At 39.9% G+C, this 25750-nt stretch overlaps 1 long non-coding RNA gene across 1 annotated transcript in view; it reads left to right on the top strand.

Moving 5' to 3' along the window:
- Window positions 1-19332: 19332 nt before the first annotated feature.
- LOC101469113 (uncharacterized) overlaps window positions 19333-25750 on the top strand; it is a 25570-nt gene continuing 19152 nt past the window's right edge. Inside the window, exon 1 of the long non-coding RNA XR_191414.4 lies at window positions 19333-19696. This is a non-coding gene — a long non-coding RNA (uncharacterized LOC101469113). The remainder of the gene's footprint in view (window positions 19697-25750) is intronic.

The raw sequence follows: 25750 nt of genomic DNA, 5'->3' as shown, positions 1-25750 counted from the left end.
CGCGACCAGGACGAAAACCGCATTGTTCCTCCTGTATCCGAGGTTCGACTAACGGACGAACTCTCCTTTCCAGCACCCTGGCATAGACTTTCCCAGGGAGGCTGAGGAGTGTGATCCCCCTGTAGTTGGAACACACCCTCCGGTCCCCCTTCTTAAAGATGGGGACCACCACCCCGGTCTGCCAGTCCACAGGTACTGCCCCTGATCTCCACGCAACATTGCAGAGGCGTGTCAACCAGGACAGCCCTACAACGTCCAGAGCCTTCAGGAACTCGGGGCGGACCTCATCAACACCAGGGACTCTGCCACCAAGGAGTTGTTAAACTGCCTCAGTGACCTCGCCCCCGGAAATTGGCGGGTCATTCCCCTCATCCCCAGACTCTGCTTCCTCCTCGGAAGACGTGTCAGTGGGATTAAGGAGGTCCTCGAAGTATTCCTTCCACCGCCTGACAATTTTCTCAGTCGACGTCAGCAGCGCTCCGCCAGCACTATACACAGTGCAGGTAGAGCACCGCTTTCCCCTCCTGAGACGTCTAACGGTTTGCCAGAATCTCTTCGAGGCAGTCCGAAAGTCTTTTTCCATGGCCTCTCCGAACTCCTCCCACACCCGAGTTTTTGCTTCAGCCACTGCCCGAGCCGCATTCCGCTTGGCCTGTCGATACCTGTCGGCTGCCTCCGGAGTCCCACAGGCTAACCAAGCCTGATAGGACTCCTTCTTCAGCCTGGTGGCTCCCTTCACCTCTGGTGTCCACCATTTGGTTTGGGGATTACCACCACGGCAGGCACCAACCACCGGTAACCCTATCCCGGGCAGGGTAAACTGTTCCCTCGGTGTCCTTTTCATAAGGGTCTTATGAATCGCTCTTTGTCTGGTCCCTCACCCAGGGCCAGTTTGCCATGGGAGACCCTACCAGGGGGCAAAAGCCCCCAGACAACATAGCCCCTGGGATCCCTGGGACACAGAAACCCCTCCACCACGATAAGGTACATTAAGGTACAAGGAGGGGTATATATATATATATATATATATATATATGTATATATATATATATATATATATATATATAAATTTTTTTTTTTTTTTTTTTTTTTTGGAGGGGGGGGGGGGGGGGGGGTCTCTGAGTATTGCACAGTAGCACACCTGAATGCCTTCAACCAGCTTCTGCTTTTGTTCTTTGCACAGTTGCTGATGATAACTGAAATCCCTTTTCGTAAGCCTGCATAGTCCTGTGATAACTTAGGGCTTCTCTCCACATTTTCATACTTTACTTGAGCGTCACTCTGGATCTGAGGGTGTGTAGCTGCTAGATTTGTGTTAGGATCATAGACAGTGTGTAAAATAGCATGTCTTTTGCAGGTGCTTGTAGATCTTCGATGTTGTGTCCACAGCAGTGAACTATGGATTCTGGACTGAGTAAATGTGCTTTTTATTTGCATATTCTTCTCCCCTTATGGTTGAGAAGTTATCAATAAGTGTCTCACTTGAACTAAAGTCAAGTGGTGGTTGTCTCAGTGTCCATAAAAAGGCAAGCTGAAATATTTATTGTCTATCCATTCATTTGTGCACACATTTGAAGAATATATTTAGCACTGTCAGTTGATGCCAACCATGTGCTTTGATTTTTTTTTTTTACAGCTCTGCAGGACTATGGTATATTCCAAAGGTCGGCAACCTGCAGCTCCGGAGCCGCTTGCGGCTCTTTAGTCCTTTTAATGCGGCGGTGGTTTGGGAAAATAAATTAGAAGTATTTAGCTGAAGTGTATTTATTTGTGTTTAGTTCTTTTTTTAACTTGTAGTTCTAAATTGGAAGATTATTGTGATTTTGAAATAAAATATAAAAATAAAATTATATCTTATTATTTTTTCATCGCTCAAAATAAGCGTCACACTCGCAGAAGCCGGTATACCCGCCGAAACGCCGTGCAATTAATCGAGACTTTCGACCACAGGTAGGCCAATTATGGATCTTCGGATCCACAGTATGTCGGCAGCTCCACTTAGCTGCTGCAGCTGAACTTAAAAACAAACACCGCTCACGCCCCACAGATGACAGCTTACAGTCCCGCGTAAAGATGAAAGCCCCAATTTGCAGACGCTGTGCGCAGAGGTTCGGGACCATAAGTCTTATTGTAAACATATCACGGCAGACCCGACGATGTTTCCATGAACACGCTTTTCAGCATCTCTTTATTGACCACTTTTCACACACGGTTGCTGTACGCACACAGCCGGCTGTAGCTTTTCAGCTCACAGTCTGACAACACAACAGCATAGATAGCACAGACTTTAAGGCGGTGAGGCGTGATTGCGGGTGCCGCTCAGGTGCGTCCGACTCCCCTGCAGCGGTGCTGCAGACCACGCCCTGCCACACACATTAACCAGGTAAAATACATATTTAGGCAGAATTTTGCAAATATCTATTTTTTTTTTAGCGCCATAGTGCTTTTTTCCAATTATTTTTTAAAAGTCAGGTCAAAGCTCCAAAAGCCCAAAGGCAATATAAGAGTGGCGGCTCACAACAGTTTTTGTTTGCTACTTGGATCATTTTAGTTCAGCTGGGTGCCTTTCCTTTTTTTATATTTCTTTAAGAGTTCAAAATGTGTTAATTACATAAATAAAATGTAATTTTCTCTGTAGCACTTCTTGGATTTCATAAGCAACACACTTTAGTTGCTCTGTGGATTCTTTTAAAAAGCAGTTAAAAACTTTTCTGTTCAAACAAGCCTTTTGTTGATCTACGTATTTTATATTCTTTACATTATTTACATTTGATCTTTTACATTGTGTATAATGTCTATTGATTGCATTGTTTATTTTAATATTTGTGTACAGCGCTTTGTGAATGCATGTCTGTGAAAAGCGCTTAATAAGTAAACTTTACTTACTTACTTTAGTTGTTCACACAAAGCATAAAGGTAAAAAAACCAAACAAAAAAAAAACAATATATGCAATGTTTTTTTCATTTTAGATGTCAAAAAGTATTTGCGGCTCACAGTGTTTTCTTTTGCGTGGAAACCGGGTCCAAATGGCTCTTTGGGTGTAAAAGGTTGCAGACCCCTGGTATATTCTATCCTGTCCCTTATATGTAATTTTTTTTTCCAATTTAATAATACACTTTGAATTAAACAAAAATGAAATAAATTCCATCTCTAATTCATATTCAGTCAGTAAGATGTAAGATGTCACTGGTACCACCTAGACTGAGTTTGATTATCTGTTATTCATCATGAATAACTACACACCTTCACATTGCCTTCTGCTAGCTTATTCTGCAGCTGCAGCTAAATGTTCCCTGTCTCAGTGCCTCATATCCAGCCATTTCAATACACATTTCCTGATTCACCATTTTGTCTTCCACAGAATAATATGAATATGCTAACATACGTCCACATAGCAGTGGTTTTGGAGATGATGAATTTAGCAAAATACAAAAACATGCAATCTGCCTCACAAAAGAAAGTAATTACAAGTTTAGTGGCTTGTTGCCTGCGGCCATGTTGGTTATGAGACAATCTGAAAACATACAAAGACATCCACTTCATGGTGCTACAGTTTGTCTCTCCTTATCTTTAATTGGTATGCCAGTGGCCTCGACTTTCTGAAACCCCCTACTGGAGCTTTTACAAGTCTTTCTCGTGTGTGTCCTGTATGACTCAGCCACTCTGTAAAAATGTTTTGAAGTGCCTCTTGTAGGTTCATACTCGAGCCCTGATGAATATCAGTGATGAGGTTTTATTTCTGCATATTTTCTCTTTTAACCTCTTGATGTGCAGATGACTATTACCTCAAAACGTGTAATGTGACTCTTCCAGGGTCCCTTTTGAGTGTCAAATTGTGGTCATGACTAGTACTAAAATGTTGCCCAGGTTCGTCCATATTGCTGCTTTGTGTGCAGTCTGTCTCTCCATTTTTATAGTCTAACAAACAGACATAATAAGGCTTTGCTTTACTCACAGCCTCAGTCCTCAGCTTAGAGTCCTTGATATTACTTATTTATCTTCCTTCAGGGAGAATCATGAGAGCTGGCAGCTGTATACAACAAGGACAAACATATAGAACCCTATAAAGAAGGCTCAAAATTAACTTGAGACAAATTCCATCTGATTTTATGTCAGTGTGGTCTCAAATCTAAAAATAATTTGACTTTTAAAATAAGAAATATTAAACATTTCATATCGAAAAATTCAAGACCATAAATCTTTACCCACTGAAAGCCTACCAGGAGTAAAGCTTGAAGCTCTTTTGTTAACTGAGTGTTTTCTGTCATATTTCAGGCCAAAATATCCATCAGAAGTTAGTGAGGGTGGTTTCTGCCTATGCAGCTACCCTTTGAAAAATCCGAAGTTATTCTAATGGTCAGCAAACCATGTCTTTATTGATATCTAATGAAGTATCAAATCTCATCATTAAGGATACTGGAGAGGTTGTCAAATGTTATCTATATGGGGGAAAGACAAAATTTTGTAATCACAACTTTAAGATAATATAATGCACAAAGAAATGCAAGAAGAGAATGCAAAAAAAATACCATTTGTGCTTCCTGTCCTTTATTGTTTTAAATAAGCTTGCAGACTCCTGCACCTTGTAGCACTCTATGTGGAAATTTTCACCTTTCTGCACTCCTTCCTGGCTGAAGAGCTGTAAAATATCATTACTTCTTCAGGTGAATAAATATCTATTATATTACCAAAACAATTTTAGTGGTGGAAGACTATTTAAAACATTCCTACAGGAAAAGAAAACAACATGAAGACACTAAAATAAAACTATATTATTGTAAAAAGTGTCAAAAGTAAAACTAAATAATTAATGATGATTACAAATTATTCTGCAGAGAAAAATGTTTACCATTAATGTTAAATAAATTAATATTTGTGCTGCATATCCTTTCAGGCAGAGCTCATTTTGAATGCTTTATACTTTTATACAGCATCAAGTTATATAAATCATATCACAGGCTTGTTGTACTGTCCTGTGAGGACACCATATCTCTGAAATAGAAAGTTGTTCATTAACTCAGAAACACAGGCCAAAATCTTGATTTTAAAAAGTCAGACATTAATTAGCAAAATAATCAGCTAAATCCCCTCCGTGAATCACCACCTTATCACGGTGGAGGGATTTATGTGTTTCAGTAATCTCAGGAGCTTTGTTGTTTGGGGCAGTTTACCTCTGGTAGGGCTCCTGAGGCAAATTGGTCCTGGGCGAGCAGTCAGAGCGTAAAAGTTGTTAGATACATTTACCAGTCAGTCTGTGTTCTTACCCTCACCTGTGGTCACAAGCTTTGGGTAGTCACCGAAAGACTGAGGTTGCAGATGCAAGTAATGAAAATTAGTTTCCTTTAAAGGGTAGCTGGGCTCTCCATTAGAGATGAGAGAAGCTTGGTCATTTAAGAGCAACTAAGAGTAGAGACACTGTTTTTCCACATCGAGAGGAGCCAGTTCTGCTGGTTTGCGCGTCTGATTTGGACACCTCACAGGAGAGGTGTTTCGGGCATGTCCTTCAGAGAGGAGACTCTGGGGCAAGCCCAGAACTTGTCAGAGAGATTATATACCTCAGGTGGCTTGGAACGACTCAGTTTCCTCCCAGAAAATGAGCTGGAAGGGCTGAGTCTGGGCTTCTGCGCTCATCTGCTGCTGCCACGGCCCAAATGAGTGGCAGAAAATGGATGGATCGATGGATCAGCTTAAGCATTGTGCCACAAAGTTAACTGTCAATTTCTTCAGAGAGATTCAAAATATTACTGAAAAATGTAAGTGGAGTGCTAGAAAAACAGACAATTAAATGTATTGTATTTATTCAACTGAGTCATTTCTCATAGTTGCTGATTTGAAAGTGCTGTTGAGCCTGCACCTGGTGAGCTTTTCTGTTTTATTAGACCAGTCAGACATGGTCAGAGCTATCATCCCTTCTCCATCATCGTCAGAGCGTTCTTTCCTAATGTGCTAAAGAAGTTCTAAACAAGTTTTCCAAACCCCACCTTCTCTACATTGCACATGTTGGACAAGGTGAAACACATCTGTCACAATGACAAATCACTGGATCTTGTCTGGTTGAGAGCTGGTTCTCTATTAATCAGAAGGTTGGTAGCTTGGCTGCTCAAGTCTGCATGTCAAAGTACACTAGGGTGATGCCTCTGATGCATTCATCAGTGCGTGTGGTCGTTAGGTAAAGCACTTAGGGACAGAATAACAGTTCTATATAAATGTGTGTAAATGAGATGTGTCGTAAATAAACATACTGAGTGCTCAATTAGAGTAGAAAAGTGCTTTATAACTATTATCCATTTGCATACTGTCACTTGAGCAGAACCCATGTATGGACTGGGTATTAGTCCTGAAACTAAATAAAGCAGAGTCTACACATGAATTTAAAAGTGGTCTAACATAATACTCTAACCCTAGTGCCCTGTATAAAAATCCACTATTTGTCACTTTCACATCCAAATGTGAAGCTTTTGCTTCTTTGCCAAGAGAAAGCCATTCTGTTTCTGTCTTTCTGTAAGAAAATATTTTTCCCATTCAACCTTATTGTATATTGCATGTCCGATTTTGCCAAATAGTTATTCAGTCAGTGTTACTAGGCAGGTAATAACAATTACCCTTTTAGATTAGTATCTTCTACCATAGAGGTAGGATTAACTTGTACAGGTTAGCTAAGAAGGTTGCTAACAGCTAAAACTAACTAAGCATTATATATAAAAATGCATCTGGTGCTGTGCAAATTGGAGTTCCTGCTTTCCATAGTATTTCAATACGAAATGGCAATTGGTGGAATTGTCAGCCAGTACTGTATACAATAAATAAAACTGAATCTAACTGAACTGAACTTACCACCAGTCATTTGTTACAAGGTCAAAATAGAGATTAGAGGACGTGGTTTAAGTTAAGGACAGTTGGCCACTCTTTCTGTCTCTCACACACACTTAAGTTTATAAAGTATGCCACAAAGTTATTGAAAATTAAACTGCATGGCTTAATTGTTCTTAATCATTACATCTGTAATATGACATCTACACACACATATACACATCACATGCAAGATAACTCCAGAAAACTGCATGGCAAGAAATTCTCTCCCTATAGAGGAGATAATCTGATTAGATTTTGGATCACCCTGATGCCTGCATTTGCATATTAATGAGAAAAATTTCCTTCAAAACTACCATACTGATGATGGCTCCATAAGACCAAAGTGGGTTAAATGAAGACAAGAGTGGAAAGATAGAAAGACAGATTTGCTCATTTATATCATTTAATTACCATAGTTTGTTTTGGTTAATAATAATAGTAATTATGTTTTCAAGCACCCATGTTTTTCTCACTCCTCAAGCAAGACAGGTAGGGAAAAAGTCAACTGCATAAACTCACACCAGCAGATGTAAACAGATGTGGAAGGCTCCCTCTAAAAGCAGATATTTTGTGTTTGTCTTTAATGGTACAAATGGTTCTTTTCTATGAAAGAAAGCATTTTACGCTGCACATTGGTAAAGGAAATAAAGCGAGGGTGACCAATTTACCAACACACTTAATTGTTTACTTAAAAGCCACATTTGGAAAATATAAGAAAACCACAAACTCAGCTGTCATTTCAGCATTCACAGAATCTTTCTGCATCTTACTCTTTTCTCCATCCCATTAGCATTGTTGGGTATGATAATATAGCAGCTAGCTTATGTAATCATAACAGACAGAGGAGTGGGTTTACAGCCTCCTAATGGCCTCATCACTGTTAATCTCTTGGATAATAATGAGATGAAATGTGGGTACATGCACAAGCTAATGCACTGCACTGAGAAGAAAATAATTAACGCACATAACTTAATACTTAGACTAGTTTGCTAACATGGACTCATGTACTCTATAGTCTATAATTTGGTTGTAGGTGTCATTTTGGTGTTAATACCCACAAAACTGCTGTGGTGGTTTCATTTTGGTATAGCTGTGTATAGAGGTTGAGCAGTTAAAAAGACAATCTGTTATACTAGCACAGCTTTAATTGTAATTTAAGTGAACTTAATTGGTTCTGCTTTTTTCTAACATTTGTAAAGGTTACAGTTACAGTAACGGAAACTCATATTAAACATGGCTAAATTTCCACTAATGGGGTCACAATATGTACAAGTAATACCTGTAAGCCAAATGCCCAAGTTTGAAATTTCTCTAAACACTCGATTTTAAGTGATTTTTGTTTCATCTCTTGTGCCTGGATGATGCCAACTGGAGGTAATTCACTGTGCTGGTGGAGCACTTCGACCCTCCTGTTAATGTTCAATCAGATTTGGAAATATTTATGCTCTACTTATGAGTACTATTCAAGATTTGGAGGATAACCAAAAAATGTTTGTGGAGTAAATTGAACTTAGTCAGTGGGGATTGCAAGCAGGTGCACTTCTAATGTTGGTCCCAAACCAAGATAAATAGGAAGGGTTGCATTAAGAAGGGCAATTGGTATAAAATATTTGAATAAACAACTTTGCAGATTATCTTTTCATACTAGATGGGTGGCGGCTGGAGTTAACAATCACAGCCACAGGTATGACTGACCAGCAGGTTATTGGTGGAAACTCTGCTACTGATAACCAGAAACATTTGGCAATGATAAAGATAATTGATAGGGCTATTACATCAATATAAGACAATACTGAGAGGTCCAAACAAGGATGAGCAATGGTGATACTATGCAGTCACAAAGTAACAGCACTAGCTACGTGCTACATTATCTTCCGAATTTCCTGATAGAAGTTGTGTACTTCGGTCAGCATTTTAGCACATTATTTTCCATGCATAAACTTATTGACTAAGACATGCAGTATACTGACAAAATACAGTTTTTGACTAAAAAGATTACATCCATTGTTATGTCCTTTGCAGATAATGAAAGTAGCATTTACCAGACATGATCATGCAGTAATCATTTTTGCTGTAGGTGTTTTTTTTTACTGTTTTCCAGTGTCACTCAGCTTTTTTTCCACTAGTACCTACTCAGCTTGACTCAACTTGGTTTCAGTTGTAGGTCACGTAGGTCACTTGACATTACTTGTATGCAAAAGAAACAACGCAACAATAGAAGACATTGAAGCGATGCTATACCTGCCACCTCATCAGTGGACAACACAGGGAAATGGTTTGTCTGCAGCCATTTAACTCATTCCTCGGTTTCAAAAATGGCGGTTTTAATTTTAGTAAAAGAGTCCCTCTCATGTCTCATCGAGTGATGCCACTGACTGGCCAATCAATGGCATGCAGTCTATTGACGTCACATTTTCAGAATGACTCATCCCACGTGGAACCACAGCTGAGCAGGTAAAAAAGTACCTGGTAACAGGTCCTACCAGCTAATGGAAAATGGGTACAAATGGAAACCAATTTACTTCTCTCAAAAAACTATCGGTCTTCTTCCAAAATGTGAAAATTAGTATCACTAAAAGAGTGCAGATGTGTAGCTCAGTCTTGTTCTGGTGAGATGGCTCTGTTTTGTTGTGAAGTGCGCTTGGAGTTGTTTGGTCTCTCCTATGTAGAGTCTAAGCACTCCTCAGTGCGCTCACAGCCTCTGGAATGAGAGGTGAAATGGCTTCACAAACCCAAACCATTTCAAACCCTCAAGAATTCACATGACACATATGTTCTGTTCGAGGTTTAGATTCTGACCTAAGAATGGTCTAGTAATAAAAACCGAGGTAGAGGCTGAGGTATTTATACTGGAAGCCTCAGAATTCGGACATCAGAGTTCCAGAAAAAATGAGGAAAACAGGATTTGTATTGGTCCTTACCAAAGTACAGACATTCAGATTACACAATACAAGACAATTACTTTTTTCAAACACTGCTGCATCACAGTTATGGATAGAGCCATGGTAATGCCCTGCATATGCCCAGGCTCTGTCCATGCCAAAGTGCATTTACTCCATCATAAACAAGCAACAATGGCAGTAGAGATGAAAGGTTTTATAGTTTTACTACTGTTTGCATTCAGCATTGTAATCTTGGATTGTTAACTCTGATTACTATCTGTTACACGGCACTAAGTTGGCAGTTTTAGCAACAGTTAACTTCAATGTTTAACCTAATTGAACCTATTTTAGAACTAGTATTTTACTATCAACACAAGAGACAAAAATGTTTATGAGTATGCCAAATTTAATCATTAGCATTAATAACCATTCATTTAAAAATACCTATTAAAAAAACTATGAAAGATTTGTGGACCTGTGACTATTGCTCATGTATAGATATAGACATAAATGCATTACCAAGTCCAGCTCCTCTTAAACAATATGGTGGCTGCTTTGACACATCACTCAAAGGTATAGCAGCGACCAGTGTGCCATCTGTGTGTATATACCTTTGTAACATAAGATAGCTACAAGAAGCTCCACTTAGGGGGGTGGTGCAAAGAACACCAGCTGTTTCAGAATCTGAGAGTGTGCTGCACAGTTCTATAAAGTGCTGTTGTGTTTGTGTGCATGCACATAGTTTGATCATGCAGTTGACCCCACTTTTTCACTTGATGCCGTTTTTGTAGGAGCAACGACTGACATGTGCCATAATGCACCATAATATGCATATTTATGGTGTGTATTGTTCATGTCAGTTTGTATGCAAAGAGAAATATTGCAGTCAGTTGTACACCCCCACTGCTGGAACAATGCGCAGCCTGCATTATTTTTCATATGTTTATGTGAAACTGTTGTATCCAATTAGTGGCAGTGTGGTAATAAGGTTTTTTTCTTTAACAACAACAAAATTAAATATTGTTTAAAAAAATAATTTTCAGAGGAAATAACAACAGCTGATTTTCATAATGCAGACAAAATGAGGATCCCTAAAACTGCCATAGCATGCTCACTATGTGGTGGCAGTGCATGTGCAGATGTGCCACATCTGTTAGCTCAGGAATCAGAATAGCAGACACACCACATCACGTCTGGACGCTCTCATACAATGTTTCGCTTTATGGATATCGTAGACATACAGTGCTCCATACAATACACTTACAACTGGAAGTATACACACTCACGAAATGTCTCAAACACACAACAAACTGTCTGTGGATACGAGCATGAGTGCTTTGTCTCGCTTCTGTCATTCTCCCTGACCGACACACAGGCAGAAGTACAGAACACGACATCAACTGATGCACTCTTGACACAGCTACGTGAAAATGCACATGGATAATAATGTGCACATTAACATAACTGGATGGTACACGTTCTGTCTTATGTTCTTTAAAATGCAGCATAGAAAGATGTTGATATCTGTGCCTGAGCCGCAGCACTTCTTTTGCAACAAAATGTCACAGAGATGCAGTGTGACTGAAATTAAGGCTTTAGAAAAACACTTCACATTTTTGAGTGGCATCTAGCAGCGGCATCCTCCTCAAAGAAGGCTACTTAGCTTAACATGCGGCTCATGAAGCTAAAATAGGTTAATGATACAATTTGTTACACAAGCATAGTGGTTAAAATCGGTTTCCGAGCTGCAAGTTACTCCACATGGCGGCATGTAAATGGGGCAGTGAAGAATATGGCTGCAGCGAGCTCAGCCTTGACTGCAGGGCTTCTTTGTGCACCTGTCAATCATACAGCCTGTCGATATGAGCCCCGGCGCCCATTAGCCTTGCCTTATGGTGCCAGTAACTGCAGGAATCTGCTGTATGCACTTATCTTGTGTGTTGAGTACAACACTGATATATATCTGTAGATAGAATGATAGATAGTTATGCTGTAGGCATAACACATATGCCTACAGCATGCCTACAACATGTCTACTAGCTATGTAGACATGTTTCTAAAACAGAAGGAATTTTCTTTGTTTTCCAGTTGTAGTTCACTGATTTGCCGTTCTGTTTTTAATCATATATGCATTGTTTTGCGGATTGTTTTTCTTCTGAGTGTGTCTGTGTGTTCTTCCGTGTTTGCAGTGTATTCATTTCTTTTTGGCCCTCCTTTTGCTTACTTCCAAAAGGGTTAGTTTCTTATGTGGTTTTCTGTGTTTTACTTCCCTCCTTTGTTGTTTTCCCACCCACATTAGTGTCTGTTCCTTGTGTCTCTACACTTCCTAATGTGTGTATTTAATTGTGCATTCTCACTCAGTCTTTGTCAAGTTGCTGTCACTGCATCTCCCTCATGTGAATCCACATTATTTCATCTCCTCTGTCCTTTGTCTGTCTCCTTCTTCTTGCCAAAGGAACTATTATCGAGGGTGCATAAGATGTATCCTTTGCTGATGAGTTTGTTGAGTTTTTTATTATCTTCAGAATGCAAAAGAGCACACCGTTGGAATATACAAACTATGGCAGGAGGAGGCCTCTTTAAATGGCTTTTTATTCATAAGCTGGTTTATTTATTTAAGTTAATCAGACTTTGTACTGTTCTGTGATTCTGCATGTGCGAAATGTAACAGTAATAAACCGCTGTTGTGAATGTTGTCAGTTTTACATTATTATGTTTCAGATCACAAAATACAGCTATAGGTGGGCAACAAGCATAAATGTTTATGATGCAGTTTTGTCAAATGTCATGTTTACAATGATGGACCCCCTCATGCCTCTTCTCCATCCGCTCACTTCTCTGTGGGAGGGACTAAGATGCCAGGAAATGAAGGTGAGCTTTCATGGTTCTTGGATGGTTACTGTTCGACGTTGGATTCTTTTATTGAATTGGATTTTCCTCTCTCTGTCTATAGTTAAGGCCACAAGTCCAATATTTTTAACAAAACTGCCGGTCTCTGTTGTCTACAACTTGGCTTTTCTTGAGGTAATATACCCAGTGTTGGTCAAGTTACTTGAAAAAAGTAATCAGTAACTAATTACTGATTACTTCCCCCAAAAAGTAATCCTGTTACTTTACTGATTACTTATTTTCAAAAGTAATTAATTACTTAGTTACTCCGTTACTTTTTAAAAACACGATTTACAACCTGAATAGGTGATAAAGCAATAGATTTTTCAGCCCAATTCTACTTTTTCTGCATAATCCATCATACAAAATGTAATCAAATGGAAAAGTCTCTTTTTAAAACTTGTTTTATTAGTTTTAATCTTTTAACTTTATGCATCAAGCAAAAATTTTATTAAATGCAACATTCTCTGACTGGAAGAAATTTGTTTAATATTTAAACCTATCTTCTGCACATTCCAGCACATAAATTTTTTTTTTTGTGTTTGTGTTTACACTCAGTCTTTCAAATAGATGCAAGTAAAACACAGCAGAAAATAAATAAAGTCAAAGACTAGCGGTCCTGTCGCTCTACTTTCACCTGTAAAGCAGGAGCAGGGTAGGCGGAGGTTTACCCTGGTGCAGGTGTGCCGCAGCGGTCAGTTGAAGAATCCGCGAGTTTCTCTGTGAGTTTCCCATTACGTCGTTGCGCACTCGGTACTTGCTTGGAAGTTTAGGGGGGTTTTTCGCTGTAAAAAGAAGTTTTCTTCCCACGCACAACGGACACTAATGTTTTTGTCACTTTTTATGGAATCAAACTCAAAGTAAGGTCAGTACTTCCACGCTTTAAACGCTGCACGCTCATACTCTCTCCCGCACTCGATATATGATCCACTGTTGATCTGCACACAGCTGTTGTCACGAACGTTGCACTCGCTTACGTCACTGTCATGAGACACTCTTGCAAGAAAATCACGGTTTTTGTAACGCAGTAACGCAGCGTTCCTACGGGTAAGTAACGGTAATCTAATTACCGTTTTTGCAATAGTAATCCCTTACTTTACTCGTTACTTGAAAAAAGTAATCGAATTACAGTAACGCGTTACAAGTAACGCATTACTGCCCATCTCTGAATATACCAATACGGCACAATTGTGTACATCACAGAAAAAAAAATTGTTTTAAAAAAGTCTTCAAAGCTACACAGAATTGTAACCCATTTTAACACATATGGTTAGGAAAGTTTCACAATTGCTTGCAGACATTTAGGCACACATGACTTCATAAGCAAACATGATTAGATTGGTGAATGTGAAATTGGAAATACGTTCAATACTGACATTTATTCAAGTTGTTAAGTACTTTTTTATGGGAATGGCAGGAAAGTTTAATGGACCCAAATGCAGGAATGATCTTTAAACAAGCTTTAGTTCTTTGTGGTCCAAAAATCCAAAATCCCAAACATAGCAAAGACTCCTAACACCCAGAATATGGTTGTCCTTATATGAGGTCCTTGTCAAAACTATTTCACAGACTAAACTTAAGTCTGGTGGCAACAGAGCCTTCTCTGTGGCAGGTCCCAGACTCTGGAATAGCCTTCCTCTTAATATTAGATCTGCACAAACACTCGAACATTTTAAATTATTACTAAAGACACATTTTTAAGGTCTGGCTTTAAACACACTGATAGGTTTGTAGCTTGAACCTATTCGCTGGAACGTTGAAGACAATATAATTACACAGCAAGCAAGACACGAAGTAGGCAAAGTTCTTCATGTTTCTCGTGCACGGGAGAGAACCGGACAAACGCCGTTCCTTCGCTTGACCCCAGTTGCTCTCGTCCGCTCCCCCGTAACACTGCTGTTTTATTGAGGTTACATGAATATGCATAGGTTCATTAACATACGACGTCTACATACAAACAAAGAGTACCTTGCCTGTGTGTGTGCGTGGTGGTGGTGGTGGTGGTGGTGGTGGTGGTGGTGGGGGGTGGGTCAGAGTGTGACCCCATAAATGACTTCCCTAAACCTGCTGGTCTGGAAGTCCAACAGTTCATCTAAACAAAAGGCACTTAGCCTAAAACAGATATAGATACGTTTATCCTACCATAAAACAATAAAACAAGGTACGACCTCTTCCCATGCTCCCAGGCTGTAGGTGGGCAGAATGCACACCAAGCCTTTGCGGCCTGCTAAAGATCACACATCCTATCACTACACAATTGATTATACACCTCTAAGCATATATGGTTAAATATTTCTAAGCATAAATGACAATCAACAATACAAAACACAAATCTAACAAGGCATAGGTGGCGCTGTAGAGCCATTTCCCAGTGCTCATATGTAAAACCATTAAAATACAAAATTTTTCACCAGACCTGGCATGTGTGCAAAATTTCATGAGTTTTTGAGCATGTTTAGGCCCTCAAAAAGGCCCTTGTTTTGCCTGAATAATAATAATAATAATAATAATAATAATAATAATAATAATAATAATAATAAGAAACGGAGCAGATACAATAGGGCCTTCGCACTCTTGGTGCTCGGGCCCTAATTAAGCATGCACTCAGTACCCTAAGAATTATTATGGTAGTTAAACACAGTGATAGTTGTATATCATATTATATCACTTCAAACAGAGGTGACCCAGTAATGCTGCACTAATGAATTAGACTAACTATTCACTTTAGCTAAAGTTATTAAGTTAGCTAAAGAGTTGGGATGCTGTGTAAGACATAAATAAAGCTAAAATACAAAGGTTTGGACACCGTTTTGCATGTTTCCCTACTGTAGGGGTCTCTGCAAGCATACAGAGGGGGTACTCTGAGAGGGTACAAGATGACAACTTTGGAATTCTACTAGAAACAGTCGATCATATTTGTTTGTCAAAGCTGAATCCAGGGCAAACAACGCTAAATTAGCGTTTTTAGCTAACAGCTACAATAAGCATAAAAGTTACCTTACGGCTATCATTTGTTAACATTGACGCTTGTTCTTATACATGTAATACATTTATTACCAACCTGAGAGTTTATCCGCTGGTCATTCGACATGACGAATGACTTCTGAAGTCTTAATTCAGCTCAAGACGCTGTAGATTCCCGTCGGTAACACTTTCGGTCCGCTAGTAAAACGTAGTTCTATTAATCTGCGCTTGAACCGGAACCGGATGTAAGTTCCAAAAAACTGAATTTTGGAACTGAAACTGAATGGTGAGAAGTGAAACTGAAATTATTTGAGAGCTGAATTTTTAAAGGATAAAATGTAGTTTCAAAGAAAATAAATTCATTTTCAAAATTTAAAATGCAATTTGAATTTAGTGATGATCATTTTCAAACCATAAATTCAATTTCAAATTAGACTAATTCAAATTCAGTTTTCAAAAGCATTTATTCAAGTTACAATTCAGATTTAATCTGAGCAATTCAAATTCAAATTTAACTTATTCAAATTCAGTTTCTGATGGCACAGATTTCTGCCCATACTCAATATGTATATACAAGGTCTGAATGATGTCAGTTAGTGTGGTGTGGGCTAGGCTCATTTCCCAGTCCATTGTGATTGCATGTGGATGACGATCGATACCTCCTCTCACAGGCATAACTAACTGACTTCATCCATAGCTGAGCATGTGCATCAATCCATAGGTGGCACATAGTTGTGGTGACTGATGTATTTGGGTAAATGAATTGGAATGAGTGTTTTCAAATGGTTGAAGAAAAAAACCCTTCAGTCAAAATGCTGCCTTCATCTTTGCATTCGTCTCTGCTTAAGATGTAAAAGGAGGATGGAGCCGCGGACGCTGGGAGCTTTTTCCTTTTAACCACCATAAAAGTAAACAGCTTTGCTCTAAATAATGTTTGCCTATGTGTTCTCAGCACCATACTGTATCTTACATTCATGGATAATCCCTTTCACTTTCTCGTTCTTAAACAAAAATATATGGTTTTATTGTCTCCCTTTTACATAGTTTGACTATACTTCAGTGTTGTAGTGTTGTCACAGCTTTACGCCTCTGAAAACTATTCATATTTATTATCTTTAAATAATTTATATTAGTAATAATGAGGCATTTGCAATAGATAAGAATTAGATTAGAAAATTTCTTCCAATCCACCCTGGAAGGCTGCTCTTCATTTAGAGAGGAGGTGAACCCTTAGCTGGGCACAGATGTCAAGCCAGCTGTAGAAATACTCCTGCTCAAGACTTTTTATTCAGGCACATGCACACTCTGGTCACCTTCCTTCATGGTTTGGTGGGTATTCATTCAATCAGACCACCTTCCCTCTTCCAAACACACACACATAGTCATTCACACTGTACACATTAGCATGTCTCACCCCAGCAATTAAACCCAGCCTACTGTAACATATAGGCAAAGCTTGGTCATTAACAACTGATTAAAATATGCTTACATGAATTAATACAAGCAGTTACATATCAATGTGAGAATCAGTATTTTAAGGATAAAGCAACACTGAGGACATAATACTATGTTCAAGTGGTCTATGTTCAAAAGAGTGCCTACACAACTGAGATAATTGAGACAACAGGTTGGGTCATTAGAAATATGGTCAAATATATGAGATTAAAATTATATCTAATGGATAAAATTGTCAACTGTCATGTAGTCCAATTTTTATGCCTATTTATAATCACTGTATTCAGTTCTGTCTGAGTAGTCTCGCAAGCAGAATCTGATCAGTGAAGGATAAAGGTATGTGAGAGTTTGGTGAATCATTAAACAATATATGAAACCCTCTTCACAGCTCACATCTTGGACTTTGATGGACAGTGTCTGGTTTTTAAACCTGCTGGAATAAGACCACATATGACATTAAGTCAGGTGCAGCATGAAAAGGAGCAGCTAGGATGGAGGTTGGTTGCAAAGCAGCTTGCAGATGCATAGCAACTGTAGACAGCCCAAAGCAGTTTAATAGCATGTTTCTATACATTTATTCAAGGTGTGACAATTGGATGTGCAAAGGGGTATTAGCTTAGCTAATGTTGGCTTTGGTGAGATCAGCTGTTCTATAGGGATTGAGACTGAGTTACACTTTGTGGTTTGCCACAAGTTAACACTATGGCATGTATCCACCTATCAGTCTGACGTCATTAGCCGTTTCTGGGTCCAAACTCCTCGTCAGGTCCCAAAGTGAAACAAACACTGCAGTATCACTGAGAGTTACAAAGTGTCTAAATTCTTTAATCTTTAATAAAATGATCAGTGTGGCTGCTCTACCAGGTGAGTTTAACATCCAGGCATCCATGAGAAAGGGAATTTGTGAAATTTAACTGATTAATAAGTTCGCAGAGAGTTAGCTTGCTAGTTTCCATTTTAAGATAATATAACATATTCTGACTGAGGGATTTCTGTAAAAATTAAAATGTACAGCTCTGCTATTATATAAACACATTAGCTCAGTGAAGCTGGAGGATGAACGCTAACTTGATAAAAATTAACATGAGGGTTCTCGATGGTTAGGGACAAATGCGATCGCCAGGATCCTGTAAATGGACCAAACTTCAGACAGGAGAACAAGTGAGATAATGCATCCACAATACGAGGTTAGTCAGTAAAATACTGCTGCATGCTCTGGACTGTAGTTACAGCGTAAGGTTTTAAAAACTGAGCTTTAAAACATGCTGCTGATGAATATTGGTAATAAAAACCGAGAGATCACTGACCAATGATCACTGACTTTTTTTTAAGGGCTTGTTCCGATTAAATACAATAAGACAAAAACTGAACAGCCTTAATAAATGCAGAGTAGTTTGGACCCGGAAGCAGGGTTCATACACATCACTTAAAGATAATAGATAAGGAAATTTCTCCCCAATTCTGCTCCATAAGTAGCATTAAATGCAGGCATAATGTCCAGGCTCAAAATGGTAGCAGGATCTGGCAAATCTGTCATATCAATCACACTGTAACTGCTGAAGAGCAGCATCTTCCTGAACTGACTGTGGTGAAAGTGAGGATGAATGGACAGCAATTTGACCAACTGCAGGAGAGATGACAGCTCACAGCGAGGCAGACAGTCGCTTAGCCACTGAGTCCTAACCTCTGTCTTTTTCTTTGGCTGTCTTTCTACCGCTCTCTTTCTGCTCATCTGTTTGTTCCTTGCATCACCAAATCATGACTGCTCTCCTTGTTCCCGTTTTATCACACATTTGATTCCTATACTTAAAAAATATCTCCTGAAGAGGCATCATTGATTCAGTCTACAACCCTTCGAGGCATCCCTCTCCCATTCCTTTCCTCTATTCATCAGTATCTTTTCCTCTTCCTTTTCATCCCTCCTTTCATTCCCACACTTCCTTCCACTCCCATTCTCCCTCATCCTTCTTTCCTTCCTTCTTTCCTTCCTTCATCTCCTTCTTAAAACCTCAAACTCGCAGAGAGGATGTAGTGAGGCGAGACCTCGGCGTCGATGGGAAAAAAAAGGGAGAGACCATCAGCTCGCAGACGGAGGGATGCAGAAAAGGTATAGGTTGGAAGGTAGTAGTATAGGCCTTCTAAGTCCTCCCTCACCCCTCCCCTCCCTCTGTGCATCCCATCAGCCCCCCCCCCCCTTTTCCTGTGCCAGGGTGGTATGACCTGCTGGATTACAAAACAGCCCTCCCATGTGTCTGCCTGTTCTCTGTGCCAGCCGAGAGACAAGCGATACCAAGCTCCTGGAGCACTGATGAGGGCGACAGAGAGGAGGAGAAGAAGAGCGGGAGGAAAAAAGAAGGAGATGAGTAAAGAAGAAAGTGAGTGAGAAAGTGAATAAAGAGTTTCTAAATGGAAAGTAAGAGAGTAAGAGAAAGATGAGAAGAAAGAAGAGGAACGTAGTAGAAAAAGAGGCAGGAAGTATGAAGATATAGCACGGGAAGATAAACACTATAGAAACAAAAAAGAGTGTTCAGGAAGCAGAGGAGGGAGTTTTGAGTGATAGCGAACATACTGTAGATGAAAGCTGTCGGAGGAGTGGGACGCTGAGAAGCGTCAGCATTGTCAGAGCATGTTCAGCCCTCAGGGACAGCCAGGGGTAAGTCACACACTACTCTGCTGCACATGCATGCATTCGATATCCACCGCTCTACACGCACGCACGCACACACACACACACACACTTTCACTCAGGCGTTTACACACTACAGCATCTCAGTGTATGGATATGCTCCCCTTTCGGAAAGGCCTAAAGGCTACATTTCATACCTAGTGGACACTTGACAATCTTTCAACAAAGTCTTAAATGCTGTTCCAGTCAGGTTAAACAGTTTTCCAGTCGGTAGGAACATTCTCCTGATGTGGCCAGCCCTGCAGGTTAGAAGCTTTATCGCGCGTTTAGCGAAGGAAGATCTCACAGACCTGAAAGGTACCAACTTCTGCACGCAAAATCAACTGTGACAGTGTTTAACGGACATTAACGATGCCTCCATTTGTGATCTGTACTTTTCTTTGTCTTTGTTAGGATACTGTAGCATGTTATGACATAATAGGATTGATCAAGAGCGGAGTCATCAGGGGACAATGGTGTAGAGAGAGTGAGGGGAGCTTTGGCTGCATGGAATCAATTTCATATGATGTCTGACAGGCTGTCATGGAATCATTATGCAACCCCCCGACACAAAGAGATGCTTTAAAAAGCTGTGTGTGTGTGTGTGTGTTTGGATTGTAGTTGTAGTGCACTTACACATTCCTGTAGCACACAATCAACCTGTCATTTGAGCTCAGTTTCAAAATAAGCAAGACCCAAACCAGGTTACAGAAGCCATTTAGAAATTTTTCTGGATGGGAGAGTAATCATGGGTAGAGTTTTTCATGTGAGAGAGGCTTGCCAGTTCTAAGGAGTTGTTAGGCTGATAGTTAGCAGCACTGGACATCAAATTGATTCCTATGCTAGCAGGCAATGGGTCACTAAACCCAGTGGAACTGAAGGGTAGAGTGGGTTTTATTGTCTGAATGACTCCTTGGATTGAGTTGCTTTAACCCCCTGGGGTGGAGGAATTACAGGAAAGGAGGAGGAGAGGGCTGGTGCTCTCAGTGTCGCTGGGCGCTCCGCAGCAGCAGCCATATTAGCTCAGTTACAGGCCTCGGGAGGACAGCTGGGTGGCAGAGGTCGTCATGGTGAAAGGGGATGGGGGGGGGAGGCGTCATGGTAAGTGGTTGTCATGGAGACTGTGCATGTGCTTATGATGAAGTTGAGTGGGTGGGGACCCTGTGGACGAGGCTCACCTGGTCTAGTGAGATCATTATGATTGTTTTCTACCTGGAGCAGTTTTCTTTTTTCATTATTCACAATGTAAGCATTCACATTGCTACTTGGTTTAGTATCTCTGAAAGTCTTAATACTTAATGTTTATTATTTATTCACCAAGAGTAAAAGAAACAGGTGTTAACATGGCAGGACTGGAGAGACAAGGCGGGGTCAGTGGTTTTTTGTCTAAGCTCTGGAAACAAGCTTGCAGCTTGTGTTGATATTGACAGAGTATCAACGCAGCTCTGACACCGTGTGCTTCATTCATTAATCCACAGATAAATTCAGCCTTGCACATGCTCAGAGCTGCACATGCAGAGATGCATTCAGAAAGCTGTTTTAAACAAAAAAGTTTTTTTAAAAAAACCCCGCAAGGTCTTTTCATCGTTTAAACTGAGCTGAGTGTCAATTCTGGTGAAGTAAAATATCTCAAAGATGTTTAAATGATCGTGTTCGTGGGCTTGGGATCTCCTTATTTGCATTGAATGGCACAGAGAGGAGTACACAGAGCTGGGTAGCTCATTACTATGCCAAGATAGGGCAGGTACTGTACATGTGGCACCAGCCCACCCTGCCTCATCCTCCCCCACAGGTTCCGTTTATCTAAGCTGATATCACACGCGCAAAAACATATTTTTTCTCTTATCCTGTTTTCTTTTTCATACTCTATCATAGTACGGTCAGTTTACACCCCCATCCCCCCATGTATCTAAAAGCTTCTTTTATGTGTTAATAATTGCCCAAAGCATTGATACTGATAGCTTATGAGTTTGTATATTTGGCCAGCTTTTATGCCATGAAGCCTCTGTGCTCTCACATGCCAGCGAGCACAAGCGAGAGATAATTTGAATATCTGAAATACACGGAGCAGTTGCTGTATGCAGCGGTGTACTGCAAAACCCCTCCACTCTTCTGTGAATCACACAAACACTTATTGGAAAACGTTTGAATATTTCTCATTAATTCCTATTGTTTCCCTGCTTTGTCGTGACAGGTGTTTGGAACCAGAGCGGAGCTCCAAGCTGGTTTAAAAACGTTGCATTTCTATTATAAAATCCAATAAAAAATTAATCCATACTAAGCATTTATATTTAAAAAAATCTGATTAGTTTTGTATGTTTTATTTGATCCGATCTGCACTAATTCAGTCTGCTTGTCTCGCTGACTGTTTGGTCATCCTTGTGCTCTCTTGTCAAGAGGCTGTGAGGCGGCAGCCTCGGTGGCCAGGCCATCTCAGAGAATACAGCGGTGTCATCATACACGGGGAAACTTGTATTTCACTGAGACTGGCCACTGACCCTGCTGCTGTGTGTGTGTGTGTGTTTGTGTGTGTCAGTGAGATGGCCTCTGAAGGAAAAGGAGTGGGTATCCATATACTGTGCTTGAGTGAGGGACCTTGGGTGTGGCATGCACTGACTGAACGCCTTTGTGCCACTCCGATGTGTTTAATCCTCTCGAAATTTGTCTGCATCCTTTTTCTTTTCCTTTAGCTTTGTTAGTTTTATTAAAAGCATTTTCAGAGAATGACATGGAGTGGTGGAAGGGCATGTGTAATAGAACACAGTGTACTATAAAGAGTCATATCTTCCACCGGGATCGCATTGAAGCTGAGAAAATGCAGACCATCAAAGAAGCTCTCACATACTCATACATTATTTTAAAGCGCTGCTTGATTATGGTTGCAATTAAAGGCTGTAATATATTTATAATGTTTTTCAGTCTATCAAAGAAGTTCCTGACATTTAACAGTAAATACAGTAAAGTTTTCTGATGTTAATAAATACTATTCATTTAAAACATTTTTACACATTACATATAAACGCCTGCAGGTGAAATGTCTGTGTGACAAACTTTAACTCTTCATGGCTCCAAAGTCAGATCTCATTGTGTTCACATTAAATCCCAGACAGTAGACAAGTGCTTCTGCACTGCTCTCTATAGGTGAAAACACATTATGATATATATAATATATATATATATATATGATATACTGATGAAATCTCACTGCTCACTGGATTTCACCTGCATGTGATCTTTAACAAAAAGGTAATATATGTATGTTAAGTGAAAGAGTACCTACTAGTTAGTAGAAGGACAATTACAATTATATAGATTTTTCAAATCTATCTTGGTTATAAAAAACGGACAATGGTACACATGGGTCAAGTTTCCTTGAGAACAAACTAACATTTGTATCTGTAGTAGAGCGAGCAATAATTATCATATATAAGCTGCACTAAGTGAACTTTGTGAAAATGGCAACTCCTCTACTCCACTTCATTCCCATTCACATCCTTGTCCATAGTTTTGTTTTGTTTTTGTTTCTTTACCATAAACCCAATTCCTACTAATACGTATTTGTTATTTCAAATGTATATAACAAGCTTGACCTAAAAAGAAATAGTAAGTAACGCTAAAATATACAGAAAATATGGATATGAAATGTAAGCCTTTTTAAAATAGTAAAAATGTTCATTCATTCTTAATGTTTCCATTATTTGCAGAAAATACCTGCAAGAAAAAGTAGTGAAAATTACCAACAGGTAGGTGTAAGTTCTGTACAGTTAACAGAGTAGAAGGCACATCAGACAACGCTTACTTGAGAATGCACGTGTATTCGTGCACGTTGCTGAAATCCTTTGTTCTCCAACACAGAGTCGATAACAAAGACACTTACCCACAAATCCAATTAGAGTTTTTTTTAAATGGGTGTTTCAACACATCTGTACTTGCAGACATGTTGCAAAATTGTCTAAATTTCACTTTCACTGCAGAGTTAATAATTACAAATGTGACTTCATTTGCACCCTTTTATTTTATTTAATTACACTTCATTTGAAAACTTGTTTAACAAAGCTGCTGAGGAAAGTACAAAGGCTTATCAGATAGGAAGTAAATTAATTTCATCTTATAATTAAAAAAAAGAAATCAAGCCAAAGCAAAAATACGATTTACAAACTTCAGCAGGTGTGTTCTGATTTATTTTAAATAAAAGCCATGAAAAAAAAAAACATAATGCACTTTGGTGCTGGATCAACACAGTATGGTGTGTTCATGGGAGAGCAGAGTGTCTTTTCTTGCATGTGTGTGTGTGTTTTTCTAATTAGTAAGACAGATTGTAAATGTTGCTTGGATAAAATCCTGACCCTCACAACCTGTCTTGTTTCCACAGCAGTGCTGCCTGCTACAAATGCAGCCGGTATGCAGATCAGAACAGGAAGCCAGCTCGGCTTTTTGTCACACACAACCACTTTGCTAAAAGGTAGCCGTCTGCTGTTTTTAAGATTTACGTCTATAAGATTTACACCCCATGTCTGCACATTCAAAAAATACAGACGGCTAAGTTGACGACTTGGCTGGACTCAAACGCCTCGGTCAGCAGGATATAAACCACAGTGGCTCGGCTCAGACCAGTACTATCACACCAAACTGCCATATCTTAGAACATTAATTAGCTGTCTATCTTTTTTATAAAGGCCTAGAAAATAGCTGAGCTGTGTTAGCGCTTGGACCACCATTCTTTTAGTAACCCTCATTCTCTGTGAAAACACTCCACTCTGCTTCCTGCTCCTCTCCCTTTAAAATGCCAAAGTTGGCCCAGTGGACTTTAATTCCTTAACGCTTCCTCATTAGCCCTGTGTTAAAACATCAGCAGCTTCCTATCCTTGTAACTATCCTTGTAATGGCACCATTACATCCATCAATAATGCAGTGGGGGTAAGTACAGGTAGCTTTACTGCCCCTCAGGACTAATAGAACGGACATGAGAGCAGTTTCCTCGCCCAAGTGGCCTCGCCAAACAAGGGCTTGTAAGGGTGTGTGTTTGTTTATCCTCACCCATAATGCCTTTAGTGGATAACACACAAATACGCGCTTATGTAGTCACATGTTACACAGTGTGTACGTGCGAGGAAAACACACATCCTACATTGCTGTATCACAGCAGGGTGCAAAAAGGAAATGTGCGCAATGTAGACAAAGTAACTGTGGAAATATACCACATGCTCTCACAAGCATTGTGCATCACACGCATCACATGATCACATGGTGTGTGAGTGGGAGTCTTTGTGTGCTGTAAGCATATAGAGTGGAGAAAGTGTGTGTGTGTGTGTTGGAATTCCTAGAGTAAAGAGAGGGTACAAGAAGATAGATTGTTGATGCTGCGTGTTTCTTTTTTACTAGACACTGTGAGAAAGTGTGTGTGTGTGTGTGTGTGTGTGTGTGTGTGTGTGTGTGTGTGTGTGTGTGTGTGTGTGTGGGAGAGTGCTACTCCTACATGTATCCATCCAGACAGAGCTACGCAGCCGTGTGGGAGGGGTTATGAGAACAATGATGGGTTCTCGTCTCTCCCTCCCTGCACACAGTGTGTGTGAGCGCGTGGGAGCACATGCATGATGACTGTGTGTGTGCATGTGTGTGTGTGAGGGTGATGGACTCTCACATGTGGCTGTGGAACTGAAAGGTAAGCCATTTTTCTTTATCTTGGTGGACTCCTTCAGTCTACGGACTTTAAGAATGTTTTGAAATTAATTTTCATATTCTCTCTACACACCTGGAAGATATTTGACTCCTATCTATCACCCTAACATGTCTTAACTGTATGCTCATCTTTCTTTGTTCACGTTGCCTGCCTCTCCACTTTGAGCACTTAGGTACTTAGTGTGTCTAAGCGGGATTGAACATATTAAAGAGATTATTGGCTCACAGTAACTCCATCATCCACACCTACCATTTGTCATGTGTCAGTTTCATGTGTGCGTATATTAGCTGTGGGCTGCGACAAACCCTCTGAGACAGTTTACCCTCAGTCCCAATTTCTCCAAACGGTTTACGACAGGGTTC

The sequence above is a fragment of the Maylandia zebra genome, linkage group LG11, assembly GCF_041146795.1.
Source record: "Maylandia zebra isolate NMK-2024a linkage group LG11, Mzebra_GT3a, whole genome shotgun sequence".
In the NCBI taxonomy this organism is placed as follows: Eukaryota; Metazoa; Chordata; class Actinopteri; order Cichliformes; family Cichlidae; genus Maylandia; species Maylandia zebra.
The sequence above is the reverse complement of the archived record's forward strand: the minus strand, read 5'-3'. Positions and strand labels throughout refer to the sequence as shown.